We start from the raw sequence: 20,837 nt of genomic DNA, 5'->3' as shown, positions 1-20,837 counted from the left end.
CATTATTAAGAGGGAACATTATTTATGAGCAGCGAAAAGAGGTGCTACACGCCCGTGGTTTCTTTGGTATCCCAACCGGACTGATGCTGGAATGATGCGGTGAAGACCCTGCCTGAGGCATTCTTACCGCTTCTCCTGCCCAGGCCTCTCCCATGGGTGGAGAGTAAAGGGCTAAGGGTCCGATGTCAAGAGATGGAGAATGTAAACCACGGAAAAACCCGTCCAACTGCTTATGGTATACTGTATGTGAGATGTGACTCTAAATACATTCATTCATAAAACCAAGTCCAACACATCTAATGATGGCTACAGGCTGAGGATTTTGTATATGGTAAAATAAGATATCTGGCATTAGTCAATAATCGAGTGTCCCATGGTGGCACATTTCCCCAGGATGCAATGCTAATCGGAGAATCAATCTATAGTGCAGTTTCTCTTAAACACCGCCACATAACATCACACTCGACAGAATAACAGCAGGAATTCTAATAGCTCTCAATACGATAAGAATTCTGGTATTTTTAGGCATTTGATCCATCCTGAGTTACATGGATTTAAAAGCTTTTGTGTTATGACCGTGAAATGATACATTTGCAGGCCTGCTTAAAACTCAATTTAACCATAGCTGCAGCATTGCCATAATGGCTACCTTCTATTTCCAGAGCTCTCCCAATCAATAACAAATTGCTGAAAGCACAAATGATTCCATTTTCTGCTAGGGGGAAACGAGAATGATGAGAAAATAGGTGAAATTGATATGTGAGGGAATATTATCAATGCTTTAAATGTCAGCAGGATGAGGTACAGGATGACCTTTCGGGCCAGAGAGGGGGGTGAAAACGCACACAAAGATAAACCCCAAAATGCAGACAAACAATTAGTCTAAAGCAGCAAATGTGAAGCTTGTTAGGGAATATTTCTTTTTCAGCAGTGGATGGCTATCAAAAATTGCTATCGAGGAATAATAATGGAAGGAGAGATTACTTTCTCTCCTTTCTTAACATCATCAGACAGACCTCATTTGATTGAGGTCTGTCTACTATATGCTATCTGCTGAGCCATTGGAACATTTTCACCTTCACTGTTGTTGCCTATTCTTGCTGCTTTGTTCACATTTTATATTGTATCTGAATATGTATGCACTGCATAGTATGGTATAGTTTTATGTTTATTTTATTTCATTCATGCATATAATAGATAGTATTGCTAGTGTTTATTCCATTGCCAACTGTTTATACAGTCCCCTCCAAACGTACTGGAATGGCAAGGTCAATTTCTTTGTATTTGATGTATACTGAAGACATTTGGAATTACTGCAGCCTCTTTGAGTTCTTGTTTGTTTCTGGGGGTTTCTCCCTTTAGTTTCCTCTTCAGGAGGTAAAATGCATGCTCTATTGGGTTAAGGTCCGGTGATTGACTTGGCCAGTCTAAGACCTTGCAAATTTCACCCTTTGTTGTGTTGGCAGTGTGTTTTGGGTCATTGTCTTGTTGCACGATGAAGCTTCTCCAGATTAGTTTGGAATAAAATAAATTAAAGTGAATATGACTTAGTATGCAAATCCTTATCCCACTAACATCACAAGTTGGGAAGAATTCTCATACCTTCAAAATGTCACTTGTCAGGAACCCCAAGAAAACAGCATGTTTGTTCAGCCATTAACATTGCATCCACCAAAGACAGCAAGCAATTTTCCACATTTTAGATTGGTCAATATTATAACATACCCACATGGGGACTGACCAATAATATCGTTCATTCATTCATCTTCCGTTCCGCTTATCCTCACTAGGGTCACGGGCGTGCTGGAGCCTATTCCAGCTATCTCCGGGCGAGAGGCGGGGTACACCCTGAACTGGTCGCCAGCCAATCGCAGGGCACATATAAACAAATAACCATTTGCACTCACATTCATACCTACGGGCAATTCAGAGTCTTCAATTAACCTACCCTGCATGTTTTTGGGGATGTAGGAGGAAACCGGAGTACCCAGAGAAACAGGGAGAACATGCAAACGCCACCCAGGCGGGATTTGAACCCCAGTCCTCAGAACTGTGAGGCAGATGTGCTAACTAGTCTCCCACCATGCCGCTCCAATAATATCGATTTGTGAAAAATATGAAAATGACCACATTTGGACATACGAGGTTTCCGCCTGACTGACGATATGTAAATCCCTGTTAAACTCTTCCTGGTTTCGGCCTACAACAACATAAAGGAATTGGCTTCACTGTTCTAATATTTTTGGAAGGGAGTGTATGTTAAGCACTGTAAATGTTCTTATTAAAGAGACGAAGAAACGAAAAGGTGAAAAATATAAAAACCTCCACATATTCTGTACATATCACAAATGATAACAACAAAACATAGAGCATACAGATAAATTTGGCCTTATGTGAAAATTTAAGCCCTCCAACCTTTTGACTGAAATCAGATTGTTTGACTTGTCTTAATACCTTGCTTGAGGGCCATGCATACAGTTGATATTGTGTGTGGCTTTCTATTTATTTTCTTTTTTTCTGCAGAGGAGAAACACTTCATTCCAAAGAATAGCCTGGATGTTTGTTTGGAGCAGTAAACACCATTGTGAGCAAGCTTAAATGGATAGAAGGTAAATAATGAATGTCACCTAACCCTGCCCTCATCAAATTCAGTAACATCAAAACAACTTTTTTTTTTTCCTCCTGTGGTTATGATGCAACTGGGTCCCAACATCCTGTAATCTTGGACATGGACTAAACCTGCATTGGCAGACATCACATCCATATCCAGTCCTTTTCCACATTTGGAAGATGCCCCAATACTGATCTGAGGGGATCCAATGTTATTACTGCACTGGAAAGGTATGCAACATAATTGTGTCACCTGAATCATGTATAGTAAATCCATCCTAAAGGGACCACTTTTTCAATTACATGTACACAGTTTTTAAACGTTTTTTTAGAGATTTTTAAAATCCAAAATGATCTCACACACACACACACACACACAATCACACACAGACATAGGCCACGATGTACTAATTTCTCCTAAGCAATAAAGTGGAGAGTATTGTCTTTACCATGGCCAGCGCTCAGTAAAATCAATGACAGGCCACATAAAGCTCAGCCAAGGCTCTCTGAAACCTTGATAGTTTAAATGCCTGCAGGAAATATGTGCTAATAAATGAAAACACAATTAACAGTGCACACTCTCCCTCCACTGGACACTGATTTGACCATTGCAAGGACATACCCTGCAGTGTTTTTAAACAATTCAGGATAATTATATTTTCTTATGTACAGCACAGACAAATCCAGAAGGATGCTGAAGTTAACAAGGCAAAGCAGACTCGATGTTTTGGCCTTCCTCGTCATGCCCATTGGGATATAAAAATAGTATGATCTTTGAACTTCACCATAAATTCTCAAAGGATTACGATTATTGGAAGGAGGTGAATTGTAGAGCTGGGAAGTGCGCACCAAAGTTTATGCTTAGCGGTAGCTATAAAATCGATATCATAGATGGTGTTAGAGAATAACGAACGTTGCAGTTAAATTTTAATTGGAATCAGTTTACCATGAACATGACAGGTCAAAACAAATGTGTTTAGATTCAATAATGTGTTTCTACCAATTACAAGAGAGAATACAATAAGCCCACCACCACCAACAACAACAACAACCAAAAACATGATTATTATACAAAACAGCTCAAATGCATGTAGGTTTTGGTGTGTGTTTGTACTCCAAGTAAAAGCTACACGTGTTTGTCCTCCTAAGAAGAAAACAAATGACCATTCACTCCATCCTACAGTAAATATTGCACTGAAGAGCTGAGAGTGGCGGTTACAAAGGAGATTGGATTGCTTCTCAACCACCAAATCTGTGGAAAAAAATGTACTCAGACAGTCTAAACCAGAGGTCCTCAATCAGGCATACTCATTTCTTTAAGAATCTAGACCTACGGTATTGTTAGACCTATTAGTAGATCATTTTGATCAATCCTTTATTCATCTGTGTGTGTGTTAAAATATTTGTGAATGAACTATAATACGATTGCAAATTCTGATGTTACTGACCATACATTTTCCTTCCTTTGACTTTTAATTGACGACCCCAAGTTTAAACTCAGTGTCTTATTTCTGAAGTTTAATCTTCTTCAGGAAAAATCTAACCTTGACAGCTACTATGAGCTATTTGTTGTCATTTGTGTGCATTTTAAACTGTCTGTCACCCCAATCTCTATTGTTTATACAATATGGGGCTGTTTGCGTGAGGAATTTATCACAATTTAACATTCCTCAGTATGGGACACATCGAAAGTGCCAGACAGGTGTGACTATCAACTTGTGCATGTGTGTGCATGTGCACATATTGGGCCTGGCTAGTGTGTGTTGACTATGGAGGTGTACCATGGGCCATTTGCAGCGGCCCAGTGCGCTTACGAAATTGCTTCTGGGTGTGAGGGTGCTCACAATGTTCTGGACCATTAGCTCAAATAAGTCACAGCCAAAACTCTTAGTATCTGTCTCACTGGCCAAATGACAAACTGCATCCTCCCCAATCCCAAACAGGTCGGAAGAGACACGGAAAGACAGGAGCTACAAAAATGGATGCCTAATACTACTTCTTCCTGTAACTGAGTCCGCCAATTACACAGCACATTTCTGTGAGGATGTGACAATAAAAAAAACAACAATATAGCCACAATGACATGTTTTGCTTCCTAATAAAACTTTAAATTCATTAATGCAAATATAGATATGGATTTTTTTTTAGACACATTTCATGTGATGTATCTGTGGCTCGAGCCCACAGTAAATTAACTTCATGCCGCCTTGTGTGTTACAACTGTAGATCATTATCTCCACCAATCCAGATTAAAAGGCTAGTTTTAGGAACAACCGAGTGGCATGTTGATATTGATATTGTTCCAAATATCATAATGAAAACATTTCTGCTTAATAATTACAAAACTTTAGCATGTTGATGAAAATTGGGAATATTTCAGCCTTGTCGGGGGTCTGCGCTCAATGATTTTTCTTTGTGTAAAACATTCATTAAAATTTCCAAAAACAATTAGGGCATTACTTATTACATTATTACGTTATTTTATGTTATTAATGTATTGTTTTCACAATAGTATGAGCCTTTCATTATGTACTTATTGCAACCCATTTAATATGGCACTCTCTCATGCTAGCTGATGATGTCGTATCTCATAAAACTCTTGGAAATGTGCGTAACACAACTGTCGGTTTGGTACAATACATTATTGAAAAGTATTCCCCCTTGTAGTTTTTAAAAATCATATACTATATTTATATGCTGTTGTAAGTAGCAACCCTGCAGTTGTGTAACGTGAATTGGTGTTACAAGTTCAGACTTTGTGGGAGGCCATTAAGGCATCTGAATGTGACTAGGTGAGCGAGTGACTGGACGAACGAATCGAATCGGAGGTTGAGCGAGCAAGCTTGTTTGGAGGCACGGACACTGAGTTGACAACTAGAAAATATATCAATAACATCATCGGTTAGTCGAGGTCAACTGACCTACCTTAAAAATTGAAGCCTTTCAAATCCTAGTGCCAACTTAGAGTAAAATGGCATGAAGTAAAGAAGAACTGAAACACAAAGCAAAAAAAAAAAAAAAAAAAAAAGCATGACAATAATTTTTTAACGGTAACTGTGCAGCCTGTTGTTTGACGATTTGGTAAGATTTTGTGCAAAAGTAAGCTAATCAGTTGTAAGTTGACATTACAATAATAAAATAATGTCCTGATCATATACTACTTTAAATTACTTCCATATGATTTCCAATTCATTTGCTCGGAGGGCACATCATTATAATATTTTGGATTCATAATGTTTCTTTCTTTTTCTTGAGCTAAGCGTCGCATTTCAGATTTGTGTTTGTTATTGGCGTTTTTTAATGGAAATTAACATCTCGTTTAAAAAGACAAAACAGTGCCAGTTTTATACGCTCCCCACTAGTCCGTAAGTCTGTCATAAAAAAAGAACTGTTCACAAGTACAGCTCCAATTTAACAAGCTCAGAGGGAACATAAAAGAAGTTGTGTTTAAGATGCTTCACAGTGTGACCGTAGGCATCTGTGTTGGAGAGATAGCACCTGTAACTAACCTCGACCGGCGTGTAAATGACGAGTCGACGACATCAGCCTTGACCAAAGCTAGCCAAAATGTTTTCAAAGAGAAAACAATTGACATCAAGCAGAGGGGTACACAGATACAATTTGATTTTATCTTTTATGTGGAGACCCCAAACCTGCTTGACTGTGAAATATTGCCAAAGTCAAGAGAAAAGAAAAAAAAGGGGAAAACAAGAGAAACACAAAACTTTAATTAGAGCTAGAGAGGGAAAAAAAACAGATAAAAACCTTCACTGCGACTAAAAGTGTAACGCATTTTGTACAGCGAAGTGCTCAGTGCCCAAGATATGAACAGAAAACAGGAAATATTGTTGAAAAAAACTGAACAATTAAATAACAAAGCAGTATAGGCCAGGACTTGAAAAGTGAATGAGCTACAATGTGAGACATGGATAGTGTATTGGTTCACATAAGTCCCTTTTATAATGCGTACGGTTTATACAGTGTTCTGTAACCAACAGGATAACACCGACCAAGTAATTTTCCACCCTCTGAGGTAGTACCAGAGCAGTAGGTAGGGGTGCGCAGTATGTGATATGTGCCTTAAATGGCGATTTTGTCCAATGGTAAAGATGACAATAAGGCTTGTTGATGATGTCATTGTATCTCCCTCAGTGTGAAAAGGACATGTGATCACGGAGCCGGAGGAGCTACCATCTGTACGTGCATCTATGTCCAAGAGTCACCTATACTCCCTGCTTTTTCGTGCTGCTCAGGAACTACCGGCTTGCTAGTGCGGCTGAACTCTGTTCTTCCAGAGTGTGAAGCCCTCCTCTAAGTCGCTCATCTTTGCCTCCATGGCAGCAAAAAAAGCGACACTCCTGACAAGTATCACTAAGCTAAAGTGATATGTAGAATAGCCCAAAAAAAATAAATAAGTCAGAAGTAAGATAGTGAGGAGAAGCGGCTCAGAAAATGGATGGATGGATGTTTATATCGCGATATATACGTTACCGTGAAGGCATTCGATTTATACTATGATATGAATTTTGCACCACATCGCTCAGCCTTAGCGGTAAAGCAAAGCAATTGTATATTGCCACGACAGGGGTGTTAAGTTTAACACCAACACCGCCTTGTCTGACTGTCTGACAGTAGTAGTAGTTTATACTTCACACCAGATGCTGGTGCTGACATCACCACACATCTAATTATCTAAATGCGAGATACCATGTTGCTGCCTGATAACCCTTACAGTTGCAATATCTCGCTTCACTGAGTTTTGTGCAAAAAGGCTCCCACTCTGCAATTTTGCAGGATATTTGTGTAAAAGAGGCTTTCTGTGGTCTCAATTCTCACTGAATTGCCCTGTGATTGAGTGGCGATGTAGTTTGTCTTTCGCCCCTGACGTGACCTTGAATAGGATAAGCGGTATATAAAATGGCCGAATACATGGATGGGGGGATGGAGTAACAATGCCTTATGTATTAAAGTCAAAATGTGAAAAGCATGGCCCGCGCGCCACATGCGGACTAGTTTGTTTTTTAATCCGGTCATAAAATTGGTCCATCAAAATGCATTTATTTTTCATTGATTTATTGCTTTAAGTAATTGGTTAATTGATGTATTGCAAATAATTAAAAAAACATGTTATTAAAACATGTTGCATACACTGAATAAATGTATTTATTAAATGTGTTTATTTAATCACATTTACATGAATACAAATGCCAAAATTGAAAAAATGTGAATTAATTATTATTTTATTAAAATGAAATTTTTTACATATTTTATATTCACATGTATATATATATATATATATATATATATTTTAAACTCATCTTCCACTGACCTAGCTCATATGTTCATTTTAAAAATCTAATTTGGCCCTTGAACACAAAAGCACAAGGTTTCATGAAGTTGACGTACCACAAGAAATATGAATTCTATATGTACAGTAAATGTGTACTGTAACAAGCAAAGTATGCCGTAATTAAGAATGCGAAATATCTAAAATTTGTACAATTAAGCACATATTTTGAAGCCCTAAATTTGGAAAAAAAAAAGTGATTTCCTTATTGAAATGACTAATATTGAGTCCGGTGATAAATTTAAGCTTCATGAAGTAGGAAGGACTCAGATGAAAACACCTTGCAAGGTCACCACGTTAAGCAAGAGATTTAACAGTTAAAACTTCTAACCTGAAAGAAAAACAGCACTGAGTTGGTAGCCTGTGTAAAAGTGTCTGTCGAACTCCAACCTAACCACCTCATTTGTCTTCGTCTCGCCGCTGACGGAACAATGACTTTTGTTTAACCCCGTTTGATTTCCCTTTTAGAGCTGATCCCTTGACGAAGGGGGCCCATTATCGGAGAGGCATGTTTCACTAACGAGCGATCACTAATGAAAGCTTTGATGCAGGATTAATTACACTCCAAATTGAATGTCTAATTGCTTTTATTCCCTTCCCATGAAATATGCTCCGGCTGCCACTTCAATGCCATCTGCTGTAATTAGAAAAAGAGAACAGTGATAGAGGGTAGGATTGGGGGGGGTGGGGGGTGCTTTGTTTGGGGGGGATCGGGGTCACAGATGAATAGGTAGGTGTACGAGATGAGACCTGTTTCAGTCAGCAAAGTTAAGCCTTTCGTCCTATTCACATATTGTCTGTCTTTGATTTGTCTTTTACCCCTTGCTTTCCTTGCATGCCTTGATTGCGCCTCACTGATACACGATGAGCTTTTCCAATTGAACCCTTGCTAATTGCATCTCCTTATGAGTTAAGGCAAATGCATTAGCTAATTACATTTGTGCTCCTAAGACACAACGCGATTGATCAAGTGTGTATGATAGTGCCTCATTACGGTGGTTATTTATCTCAATGACAGTCGATGTAAAGTAAAAAGTACAGTAAAAAGATGGCGGAAACATGACAGCATGATTGTTGTGATTTAACAGTCTTTCAGTTCAGATTGACGTTACTGTTTTCTTTTAACAGATTTCCCTTTATTTTTAACTTTTGAGTTAAATTTTTCATCCGCTTTTTAAGAAGCAGAGACGATAAAGGTCGACAATAAAGCCTAGAAATCATCAAACATATGTCTAAATTAAAACCCTTCATGCTAACAGTATATACCGCAATACAAACATAAGTGTAACAATTATAATGGAAGTAAATATTTCGGAATGGGTTATGTAGTTTCTTAGCTAAACTGGATGGATTAAAAAAAGTAAAAAAAATACCCAAAAAAAAGATATAATGTAATTTTGAGAACATTTATTGTACAGCTCCCAATAGTGCAAACAAACACAAATAACTGCTGATATTCTAAATATTGACTATACAAAAAAAAATGAATATACTTTTGACCTCATGGGATATAAACATATGCATAACATACTGAATCATTTCTCGTTTTCAAACTTGTGCGCTTGCTATGTACACAGGTATTGTATTATTTTCCCTTTAGAAAATAATCATATTAAATTACCTGCTAATTTACGATTTATAGTTGATTAGTCTCCGCTGTAGAGTGTTTCCATTTGTTAAAAGTGTAGCGTGCCACTTGAGCACTTAGTTTACATTTCATATTAGCATAGCGGGTAGCATAGCTTCTCAATCTTGCCCGGTGTGTCACATGATTAGCTACTCCTCGTCCTCCTTTAATGATAAAGATGCTTGTCAGCAGTGTAGCTTATTCGTTGCCATTGAGGTAAGGATTAATGACTTTGAGGACTAGCTTCAAAAATGTGTTTAGCCACACTAGTTAGTCAGCCGCAGCTCATAGCTTGGGGGGGGAGCAAGGTAGCTTAGCGCCTAGCATTCCCCCAGTAGTTCCTGACTGTTCGACATAGAAAGATGTACGGCTGTGGCAGGTCCTCCAGCTCCATGTTCAGACATGTTTGAGGCCATTTTGACACGAAGCATTATCACGATTAGTCGTTAGAGTCCAAATCTATACCCTTGGCAAAATCTATACCGCACTCCCCAAAGACAGTTTGGGGCAAGTCTAACTGTAGCCCAGTCACTTTGCTGTGAATTTGCATTATTTTTTTCCTTGGATCGAGTCATGAAGCTTTACGACAAATGATAACCACTCCATTCATGAGTTCTTTATAGCCAGATATTTATGCCGATACAGATGCACTTTATTGTCACTATCCAATGAAAGAATGTATAGTTAACCGTGATTTATCACAAGGGTCACGTTTCAGACGCACCCGCGATAGACAACAATCCCAAATTAGAGAGACCAAATAAAAACATTTATTAATAGTTCTACCTCTTACATTCAAACTTATTAAAACACACTTTTTAAAGTACAGTATTTCCTTAGCACCTATCATATTGGTCTGGCTGAAGAATGTACAGGTAACCGTGATTTAACACAAGGGACACGTTTCAGACGCACCTACGATGGGTAAAAAACTGCAATTAGAGAGACCTTAATAAAAGAAAACTTTTTAATGTGACTGCATGCGGTAGAAAAAAGAAAGACAATTTTAAAAAAGACTTTGTTACAGTGGCAGTTTAAATATATTTGACAGCTTTCCGGAAGTCTCTTTTACAATTGTATTCGTACACGTGGCATATATTGTAACTGCATTTACATAAACTTCAAGTGAAATATGAAGTTTAATCTTCCTGGAGCACTTGACTTACGACAGACAGCCTCTGACACGCGTACAGGGAAAAGTGTTTAAGTCGATGGGAGACTGCGCGCAAGGCCAGATTTGACAAGGAACGGCCACATTTTAAAAACGGCTTTGCCCAGAATGTGTATCTGAAGATGCGTTGGTGACAGACCTAAATCTCTGGGAGGATCTGCAACTGTGTGCAATTTTTCCTCTTACGCACATGGGAGAATATCAGCCTTGATGACTCCCATTGTTTTCTCTTAGTATCCCAGGAAGATAGTCTTGTCTGACTTAGTGATCCTCTGATTTCATCAAAGAAGAACTATCCCACAAACACAGTCAGCGGTCTAATCCATCATTAGTCAGTATTAAACATGTCCCACTTGAGATTTATAGCTACTGTATTCAAGAATGTATAGAAATTAATCTATGATTGTATACATTTTCCATCACTCTATCACCATCTGAATTTACTTTCCTTATTCGATGATCGACGCAGCTCTAAGGTATTATTTCAGACCATATTTCACTGTCTAAGCTATCGCTGTAATACGAATTTTTAAAGAGCATGTTTTTTTCAATTGTTTATTGGTGTTGTTTGGGCAGAAACAGGTATATATATATATATATATATACACACAGAGAACGGTGTGTTTCGATGACTGATGTGAAGCTCGCAGTGACGGAGAATTTCCATTCTGTGCATTTATCGATAAAGTCTTCTTAATTATTTTGGCTACATAGGCGGAAAAACATTACTATATTTGTAAAGACCTTATTTTTTTTACCAGCTTCAGTATTTGATGTTATTAGAGATTGTCTACCTAATTTGGGCTGATGAGTGATTACTTTGCAGCACATGGACATGTCATCTGTTCCCACTTTACCCTAAAAAAATAAACATCTGGCTTATGCCATTTTTTTGGCCGTATAGTAGGGCATGTACAAGGCCAATAGGTGCGCCATCAGGCTTTTATATTTCATAATAGTATTAAGTTCTTGAGCTCACATTAGCATTCAAGCGAATGAACGCGTGGCAGGTGTGCCTAGTAGTAGCGCATTGCTTGTGTCGGATGAGACAATGACAATGATTGTCAGCAATTGTCCTCCCAGAAAAGATGACAGTGTTCAATAGCCACGCTGAATGTGTCTTTGTATACGTGTGTGTGTGTGTGTGTGTGTGTGTGTGTGTGTGTGTGTGTTAGATGGACTCCCCGAGGAGCAAATGGCTTTAAGCAACACAAGCGTCTGATCAATACATCAATATTCAGCTTAGAAGGTCTGACGACACACACTTTCACACACACGCACACATAAACAGACGCTCACACACACTTGGAAACACCCGCGCACACACACTTCAGGCTCGGCAGTGTGTAACCCCTAGCAAATCAATTCTATGCCACATGATAGTGACGCCACGCGCCGCCATCATCGGAGCTGTGTCTTAGACTTACACACACACACAGACACACACACACAGTTATAAAAGACTGGAGTCCACAAAGACAACTTTGATTAACATCTTGTCCATTTAACAGAGACAAATCCTCCGGCGTGTGTGTATGAACGCACATGCACTTGTATCTTCTGACCTCCTGCCTGCAGCTATAGCATATTGGATGGATGTCAGCTTATGGTGGCATCTGTATTGTGTTTATTGTTATTCTAATGAGAGGCGCAAACAACAGTATGGAAATCACGGGAGATAAATCTTGTGTCTTTGTGATAATCCCACTGTCCACGCTCCACACACACACCGATTGGTCACAGTTCAAGGTCTGGCTCGTCAGATAGCAAGCTGCGAGCGTGTGCGTCAAGTTGTGCGATTATTTGAAAGAAAGACAGTAAGCGGGCTGACCTGACATCTATGAATCTTCTAGTAGAAAATCCATGGCCAGTTGTTTGAACATGCATTTTTCATATTATCATAATCAAAAAGGTTGTTTCTACAGAGGAACTGCAAGAGTGGAACGCTTTAACGCTTGTTGTGTTTTCAGGAAAAACCTAACATAAAAAATGTCACAATGCTCACCGTCAGCACACCTGACTGGACCTCATTTCAGTCAGAATCAAATGACTGTGTGTGTGTGTGTGTGCACGCATGCATGCATGTGGTTGTGTCCATGTACTTTTGTCAGCATGTTTGCGTCATATTAGTTGGTGATGATGAGTAATGAATCAATAACGGAAGCACGGTACTGCTAATCAATGCTTTTTGGGCAATATTCAAGGCTTTATAGCCCGATTTGTGAGCCTGTCACCACATAGGACGTGGAGAGGGCTTGCTGCGTGAGAAATACCTGGCGCGATAAACCTGTATTTTGAGAAGAACTGCTGATATTCGTTCTTTTTCTTGGAAGTTGAAGGCTCTTCCTCTGTCTCATCATTTGGCCATTTCCCCTTTCCAAAGAAGCTCTCTAAAGATGTTTGTTTTTTACTCCTTCATGCTATCTTGTGGGATTACTGTTTTACTAGCGTATCACATGTCAAACGTGTTGATGAGTACAGAGGTACGGGCGGCTGCACCTGCTTTTGAACAAAAAATAATAATTCAGACTGTGTTAATATATAGTTGTAGTACAGTAGTGGTTGGAGACCGTTGTTGCAGACTTTTATGTTAGCGTCTCACATTTGCTTGTCACTTGTGATCTATAGTAAGCTTGATATACATATCTGTTGTTTTCACATTTCACAAAAGTTGATTTTCCTTTCACTCTAAACTTTAAACTGTAACAGTTTATCTCCTTATTTGTTGTTTTAAGTCACGTTTTATTGTATTTAAGAAGATATAATATGGCAATTGCTGCCCGATTTACTGCTGTTAAACAAACTACAGAAGGCGTCTTTAAGTGCCTAAGTGCCAACAACTGCTGCTTTTGAATGGAGGTGTAATTCCTTCAATTTTAGTTTTTGATTTATTAATTGTTGGATACTCTCTCTCTCTCTCTCTCTGCCTCTGTCGCTCCATCTCTCTCTTTCTCTCTCTCTCTCTCTCATTCTGTACACAAGACCATTCAGTGAAGTATGCATAATTCGATTGCATATCGAGATGATGCAATTCAATTACACAGAGGCATTTAAAGCAATCACTCTTGTGGTCTTCATTTATAGAGGTGACATCATTTTACCATTTTCTGAACCACTTAGCCTCTAATGAGCCAAATGAAAACGAAAATGGAAATGGGGCCATAACAGTATCACAACAGACTATGGAGAGTTAAAAAGTTAAACGGTGGCTCTGTTTACAAAACTTGAATTAACTGTCTTGTACATCACTGATGAAAGCTGCGTTAGAGTGGCTTTCTGCACTCAAGTTATCACTTACTGTCAATCCTCTGTGCAATAACATTTTAGCACATTTCTTCAAATAGTGCCCTCCACCGAATAGGCACCATGCCCAGTGAATTTATTCCATGTGAGGAAAACAGGTCTGAAATCCAAAAGGTTTCAGTCAGTCACTCGCATCTTCACTACAGTTAGAGTGGGAACGCACCTCCATCCCCACAAACAAACAAACAAAAGAAATGTACCAGAAATGGTTTTCTATTGGTATCATTACATGCAAAGGGGGGTCTCGCACAGGGCTGCATTCAAACTAGGACCGCCTTTGACCACAGTATTTGATTTAATTTAGTTCTTTTTGTACATAATTTGATTCTCAGTGTTAGTGTGTAAGAAACAGCAAAAACATGTTCCGTGAGGCCATATTTAGAACGAGCATCTCGATTCACTCCTAGAACAGTCCTTCAAAAAAGGTACTCCTGCTTTAGACAACATCTCTTCTATTCACTTTGTAGTGGAGACGAGCAAAGATACACAACTACAGAAGAGGAAAGCAATCACTTTGTTTTAAAGAACCAATTGTCGACAACCTTGGATAAATAATTTGGAGCAGACAATTGGCAATAATGGTATTATATTAACAGAATCAAGTCTGATGGATATGCATTCAATATCATCATAAAAATGCATATCATCAGTGCTGCGTAAACCTGCTGTGTCCAAATTTGGCCAATTCCATATTTCTTCACAAATCGATACTGTTGTTGAGTCCCCGCGAGTCTGTCATTTTTACAAATTATAGACCAATCTAAATTGTTGAAAATGGCTTGCTGTCTTTGACGATGCCATGTTAATTGGTCAACAAACATACCGTTTTCCGGAAATATCCCTCCATCCATCCATCCATTTTCCGTACCGCTTATCCTCATTAGGGTCGCGGGTGTGTTGGAGTCTACCCCAGCTATCTTCGGGCGAGAGGTGGGGAACACCCTGGACTGGTCGCCAGCCAATCACAGGGCACATATAAACAAACAACCACTCATCGCACTCATATTCACACCTACAAGCAATTTGGAGTCTTCAATTAACCTACCATGCATGTTTTTGGAATGTGGGGGGAAACCGGATTACCCGGAGAAACACGCATACATAAAAAAAAAAAATTTCTGACCGAGTAAAAGTACTTACATTTGAGTATGCGCTGATACCGAGTACCAATACGTGATAATGCTGTTAGGTCTTGCAATCGTAGTCAAAATTCATTTGAACCAAATATTGTTGAAATACAAACATTCACTTTCTTTAACATGGCATAAGTTTCAATCAACTACAACACTGAAAAGTAACATTTTAACATCAAACTGTATGTTTTTCTAATGCCTAGTTCAGACTACAGGATTTTTGCCCCGTTATTAGCCCTATTTGCTATCGCGGCCAATTTCCCGCATCGGGGCCGACATCTTTCATCGTGAACGACAAAACCTCTTGTAGTGTGACATAATCCACGATCAACGATTTTGGCCCTACGATAGCCGTAAGAGACCAAAATGAAAAATCGAGCATGCTTGATTTTTTTGAAATCTTCTGTGTAGTGTGACATATTAACGATAACTCTCCAACAGCGTATATTGACATTGACTCATAGGATTGTGTATTGTGCCTCATTGCCTCCCTTGCTTGCCGTTGTCAACATACTTGGTCGCCATTGTACTCACGCGCACATACCAATGTTTATCGAAGCTTTAGAGCAGTGGTGGACAAACTACAGCCCGCGGGCCACATCTGGCCCAATGATCATTTCAATTCGGCCCGCCAAAGATTGGTAGAGAATCGCCCAAATCATATCAAAATCATGACAGCATTCATTTGACCTTGCCCTGTAATGCCGAGTGGTTCCACCAGGTTGTCCTGTAAGGCCCAGTTCCTCCACCAGGTTGTGCTGTAATGCCGAGTGGTTCCACCAGGTTGTCCTGTAAGGCCCAGTGGTTCCACCAGATTGTGTTGTAATGCCCAGTGGTTCCACCAGGTTGTCCTGTAAGGCCCAGTGGTTCCACCAGATTGTGTTGTAATGCCCAGTGGTTCCACCAGGTTGTCCTGTAAGGCCCAGTGGTTCCACCAGGTAGCGCAGTAGGTACAGTGATGCATTGACTTGACTTTCATTGTTCTGTTTTTAATGTGCTACTGCTCTGAACGCTTCTTCAACCACGAGTTGGGCAAAGAAAAGAAAGGTCGACAGACACTGCCGAGTGTTTAATATAGAATGGAGTACTAAATACCTTTTCACTGAAGTCCACCCCTGATTTAGAGCATGAATCGACAGAACGCCAGTATATTTATGTGCAAACGTTAGTGCCAGCTGGCTACATAAAGTTTTGCTGTCTGCTTGCGATCTGTCTTAAAATTATGTGAACATACCTGTACCTCAAGCTCACCTTGAATAGACAGCCCAAAAGTCATCTCCCGAGTACTCTGGATGACACCAAACATTTTTTTTCCTGCTTTTTGTTCTTTTTCCCAACACACAATGCTGTAATCCGTTGTTGTTGTTGTCGGCATGGTAACAGCATCCCTAGAGTAAAGCAAATCAAGGTAAAAATATATACCTTTTGTCTTTGAAATGGCTTCTATTATCATCTTACACGTAAAAAGTGCATGAAAGTATGTAAACTTACTGTGCGGCTCCATGCCTTAACTGCAAGTTAGCTTGTGCGTGTGGGATGTGTTCAGACTGCACTTTCATTTTCAACAGGTTTTCTGCTGCTGGTCAGAAAAACACACAACTTGAAAATGGCATGAGGTGATATTGGAGGAATAAGAAAAGCATAGCATGCAACCTAAGGATTAATCCACTGATTCCCATAAGGGGTGAGGGCGACTGGAAAGGCTGAAAAGTAATGAAAATAATTCTTTTAAGATTCAACCTTTTTACAGGGTTTAACCTTTCAGAAGTCACCAGACACAAGCACTATCCCTGAGAAAGCTGCTGGATGTTTTATTTACGGCTTGAGATGAAGAACAGCCCAGCCTTCTTTATGCCTTCTCATATATTCAGCCTTGACAGACCGCATACCCTCTACTGTACCCAAATTTGTCAATAACAACTGAAAAAAATGCATGGCTCAATGAAGTCTGATGCTAAGACGAATGAATATTTGCTTGCACTCGGTGGAGGGAATATTCTTGAATTCAATGCATCACAAGCCAAAATCATGCTGAGCCCTCTCACTTTTAAAGTTTTATCAAAAGGTTTTCTTTGATACTGCATATTGTGATGTTTGGGTCAGCCCTTTCAAGATGGAAAAGAGAACTGCAGTGCAGGTTTTCCAAACTTGGCACATCACAGATTGCTCTCCCTTTTCGTCACCATCCATCCATCCATTTTCTGAGCCGCTTCTCCTCACTAGGGTCGCGGGCGTGCTGGAGCCTATCCCAGCTGTCATCGGGCAGGACTGAACTGAAACAGAACTGGTTGCCAGCCAATCGCAGGGCACAGAGGAACAAACAACCATTCGCACTCACATTCATGCCTACGGGCAATTTAGAGTCTCCGATTCATGCATGTTTTTGGGATGTGGGAGGAAACCGGAGTGCCCGGAGAAAACCCATGCAGGCACGGGGAGAACATGCAAACTCCACACAGGCGGGGCCGGGGATTGAACCCGGGTCCCCAGAACTGTGAGGCTGACGCTCTAACCAGTCGTCCACCGTGCTGCCCCTTTTCGTCACATATTTGCTTACAGACAGGGCCAGATCAGAAAAAAAATATAATGACTTTATTTTGATCTTTTTTTACATCTAGGATTACAACCATGTTGAGTAGCCGGCAGATATTTTGACCCACAACTATTGGTGTGCTTTTCTGGGAAACTTTTAAAAATATGTTACAGAAATATCAATCAACTCATCAAACAAGCAACCAATCACTCAATCGACCGCTTATTTATATTGCCCCTTCATACTTAAAAAGCACTCAAAGAGCTTCAAAGTGCCCATTCCCAGGCCACCAAACACCCAAACTTAATATATATATATATATAAATTCAGATTTCATGATCTGAGAGTATAAAATAGAGATGTGTTTTGACAGTCGTGAGGTGACGATGCAATCAAAAAAATCAGCTGCAAATGAGTGGCAACGTGACAAGATCTCTTTTAAAATGCCGATTCTGGTTGGAGTGGCCACTTCAATCTGATGACAACGCGCCAGCAATTTTCAAGAGAAATTATTTTTTTTGTGTTGGAAACATTTGACATTTGTGGGAACATTTTTGTGTGATCTGGTCAAATTAGAGTAAACAGTATTACTTCATTATTTATCGGCATATCTCACCAAAACTCCACATATGTATTAATTGACCGTGCTGAATTTGCTGATTTGGAAATTATTTCCTGACCTGTAAATAATTTCACATAATTACTCTATATATACAGGGATCTCGTTTGATGTGCGTCCTGTGTCCCTGAGGCACAAAAATGATGGCGGACGCAAAACACTTTGCGAATGTGCGTCTGCTGACGCACAACATCGCTTACCGACGTATTTGTGCAGGACTTTAATTAAGCGGAAATGACACAACGCGCTTACGTCACGGATGCGTGGACGCGGAAGTGAAGCGTTTGAGTTCGAAGCGCCAAGACAGCGGTTGCAAAATTCAAAGCCGAATTGAGAAGAGAGAGAAAAAGGACAAATGGCCAGAGTGTGGTCGCGTTTCATAGTGAAATGCGAGGCGAGCAGCCGTTCGTTGTAACACGGACCTTTTTCTGCGCTGAGTATGACGCCACGTCGCGGGACCCAAGAGACGAAGGTGAAGCGCAAATCGGTGAGCTTAACGTCAGTCTACGTTACTAACATAACGTTAGCACTGCGGGCTGCCGTCTTTCTCTTTTAATTATGAGTGCCATCGAATGTGTGGCATTTTTTTTCATTATTATTATTTTTTTTTCCTTTTCTTACCGTGACAAGGTGTTTCTGTTCATTATTTTTATGGATAGAATTTGTAGGCGCAGCCGAGGCATAGAGACGAAGGTTCACTAAAAAAAGTTATTTAACAAAAATAACAAAAATGTGTGTAATGATGATGTTGACTAAATACTCAATCCCCGCTGAAGGTTCATAACATTTTTTCGTAACAGCAAACAGCAGTATTTCGAAGCACGGTAAACTACTCAGACATTTAGTTGAACTTAGCAAAACATTCCAATATTGAATGGAGTCATTTGTGCCTTGGAGCTGCAATATTCCCTTTTTATGTTGCTACAGTAAAACTATGGGACGTCAAGAAACGCTTCCAAGACAGTAAAATGTCTTTTAACAGTTTCACTCCCTCAATGTTGTTTTTATGTGGCTATATTTATAATGGATAATAGACAGGGTTTGTGAATAATCAGTGATAAATGATGAACAGTGCACTGAGGTGGAAAAAGAAAGAATGGGGGGACAATAGCCTTTAACAGATACTGATGAGTGCAAAGAGGCTCATTAAACACTGGTTAAGGAAAGAAACTATTAAACATTGTATCCTTAATAAGTTACTTCGGCTGTATTCTATTAATAATAAACCAAATTGGTAAAAAATATATTAGCAAGATGCATGCCCTTGTTTGTTCATCTTGATGCACAGTGATGCAACAAATTCAAAACATTTACACAGATAAAAACCATGGCACAATGCATTTCATAATTTGTTAAAACCTAAAAACGGGCTGATAAATAGTCCGTTTATCATTTCATATCAAGCACAAGATCCAATCTCGTCAATAAAACATTGTTGCTTTAATAATCAATAACAGGAGCATACCATAAATAATAATAGTAGCATGAAATAAGCTATTTTCTGCTAGCAATCAGGCAGCAATTGAAAGACTGCCATAAATTTGAAATTGTATACTGTCATCATATGTTTTCACTAGAGAGAAAAGTGTGAAAAATATCACAAGCAAACCAAAACATCAGCATCAACAGTTATTTATCAGATTGATGTGAATTATTACTTTCCATTTTGTGAATGGATTTTTTCACTGCCACATAAGGCTTTAATGTCATAGTTTCCAAAGTAACACCAAATATTACAATGATCTTTTTGTATCATTGTATTTAGAATATCAGCCAGTTATTCAGTCTTTCACAAAGCTGATATTAACATCAGAAAATGTGAGCGGTGGAAAATATAAACTGCAGTGTTCATTGTGTGTCCCCTTATGTGTATTAATTAACTCTATTGACACCACATGACACTGTGTTTGTTTGCCATCATGTCGACTTGTTCAACAGTACCGTCTGCATCTAAACAATGAAACCATCAGCTAGGTAACAAGAGTGGGGACAGCAGCTCGATACCGCTATGAGAGGTCTTCAATAATCAGCTGTGTTGGAGGCCGGCTGGACGCGGCAAAATACAAGCAAGCAGTATTGACAAGGCGCCGGTTGCCTTCAATCAGCTTACATCTACTGGCAGGGAAATCAGCCACACTCCACACGGGCCCACAGTGATCCCTAATGGAGACGTCAACCAGAGAAACTGAGCTAAGGCAACCCGTATGCTAAAGGGAATACGGGGCATTTACATGACAAGACCTGTATCTGAACAAAATATTGATGATATGATGAATAGCAATACTTCCCTAAATATTGATATTCTACAAAAAAGGAAAAGTCACAAAATCAAATTAAAAACAACGGTAACACTTAAAATGCAATGTCTCATCCTATGAGTCACTGAGTAGATTTTGTAATGGACAAGTAATTTAAGAAAGAACACTTTCTTCCAGAAAAAGGCAGGAACATACGGTGACCTACAAGAACGGCGGTAGAAGCACGCAGGTGGAGT

This window comes from Phyllopteryx taeniolatus, chromosome 20 (assembly GCF_024500385.1).
Source record: "Phyllopteryx taeniolatus isolate TA_2022b chromosome 20, UOR_Ptae_1.2, whole genome shotgun sequence".
Classification (NCBI taxonomy): Eukaryota; Metazoa; Chordata; class Actinopteri; order Syngnathiformes; family Syngnathidae; genus Phyllopteryx; species Phyllopteryx taeniolatus.
This window is presented reverse-complemented; position numbering follows the sequence as displayed.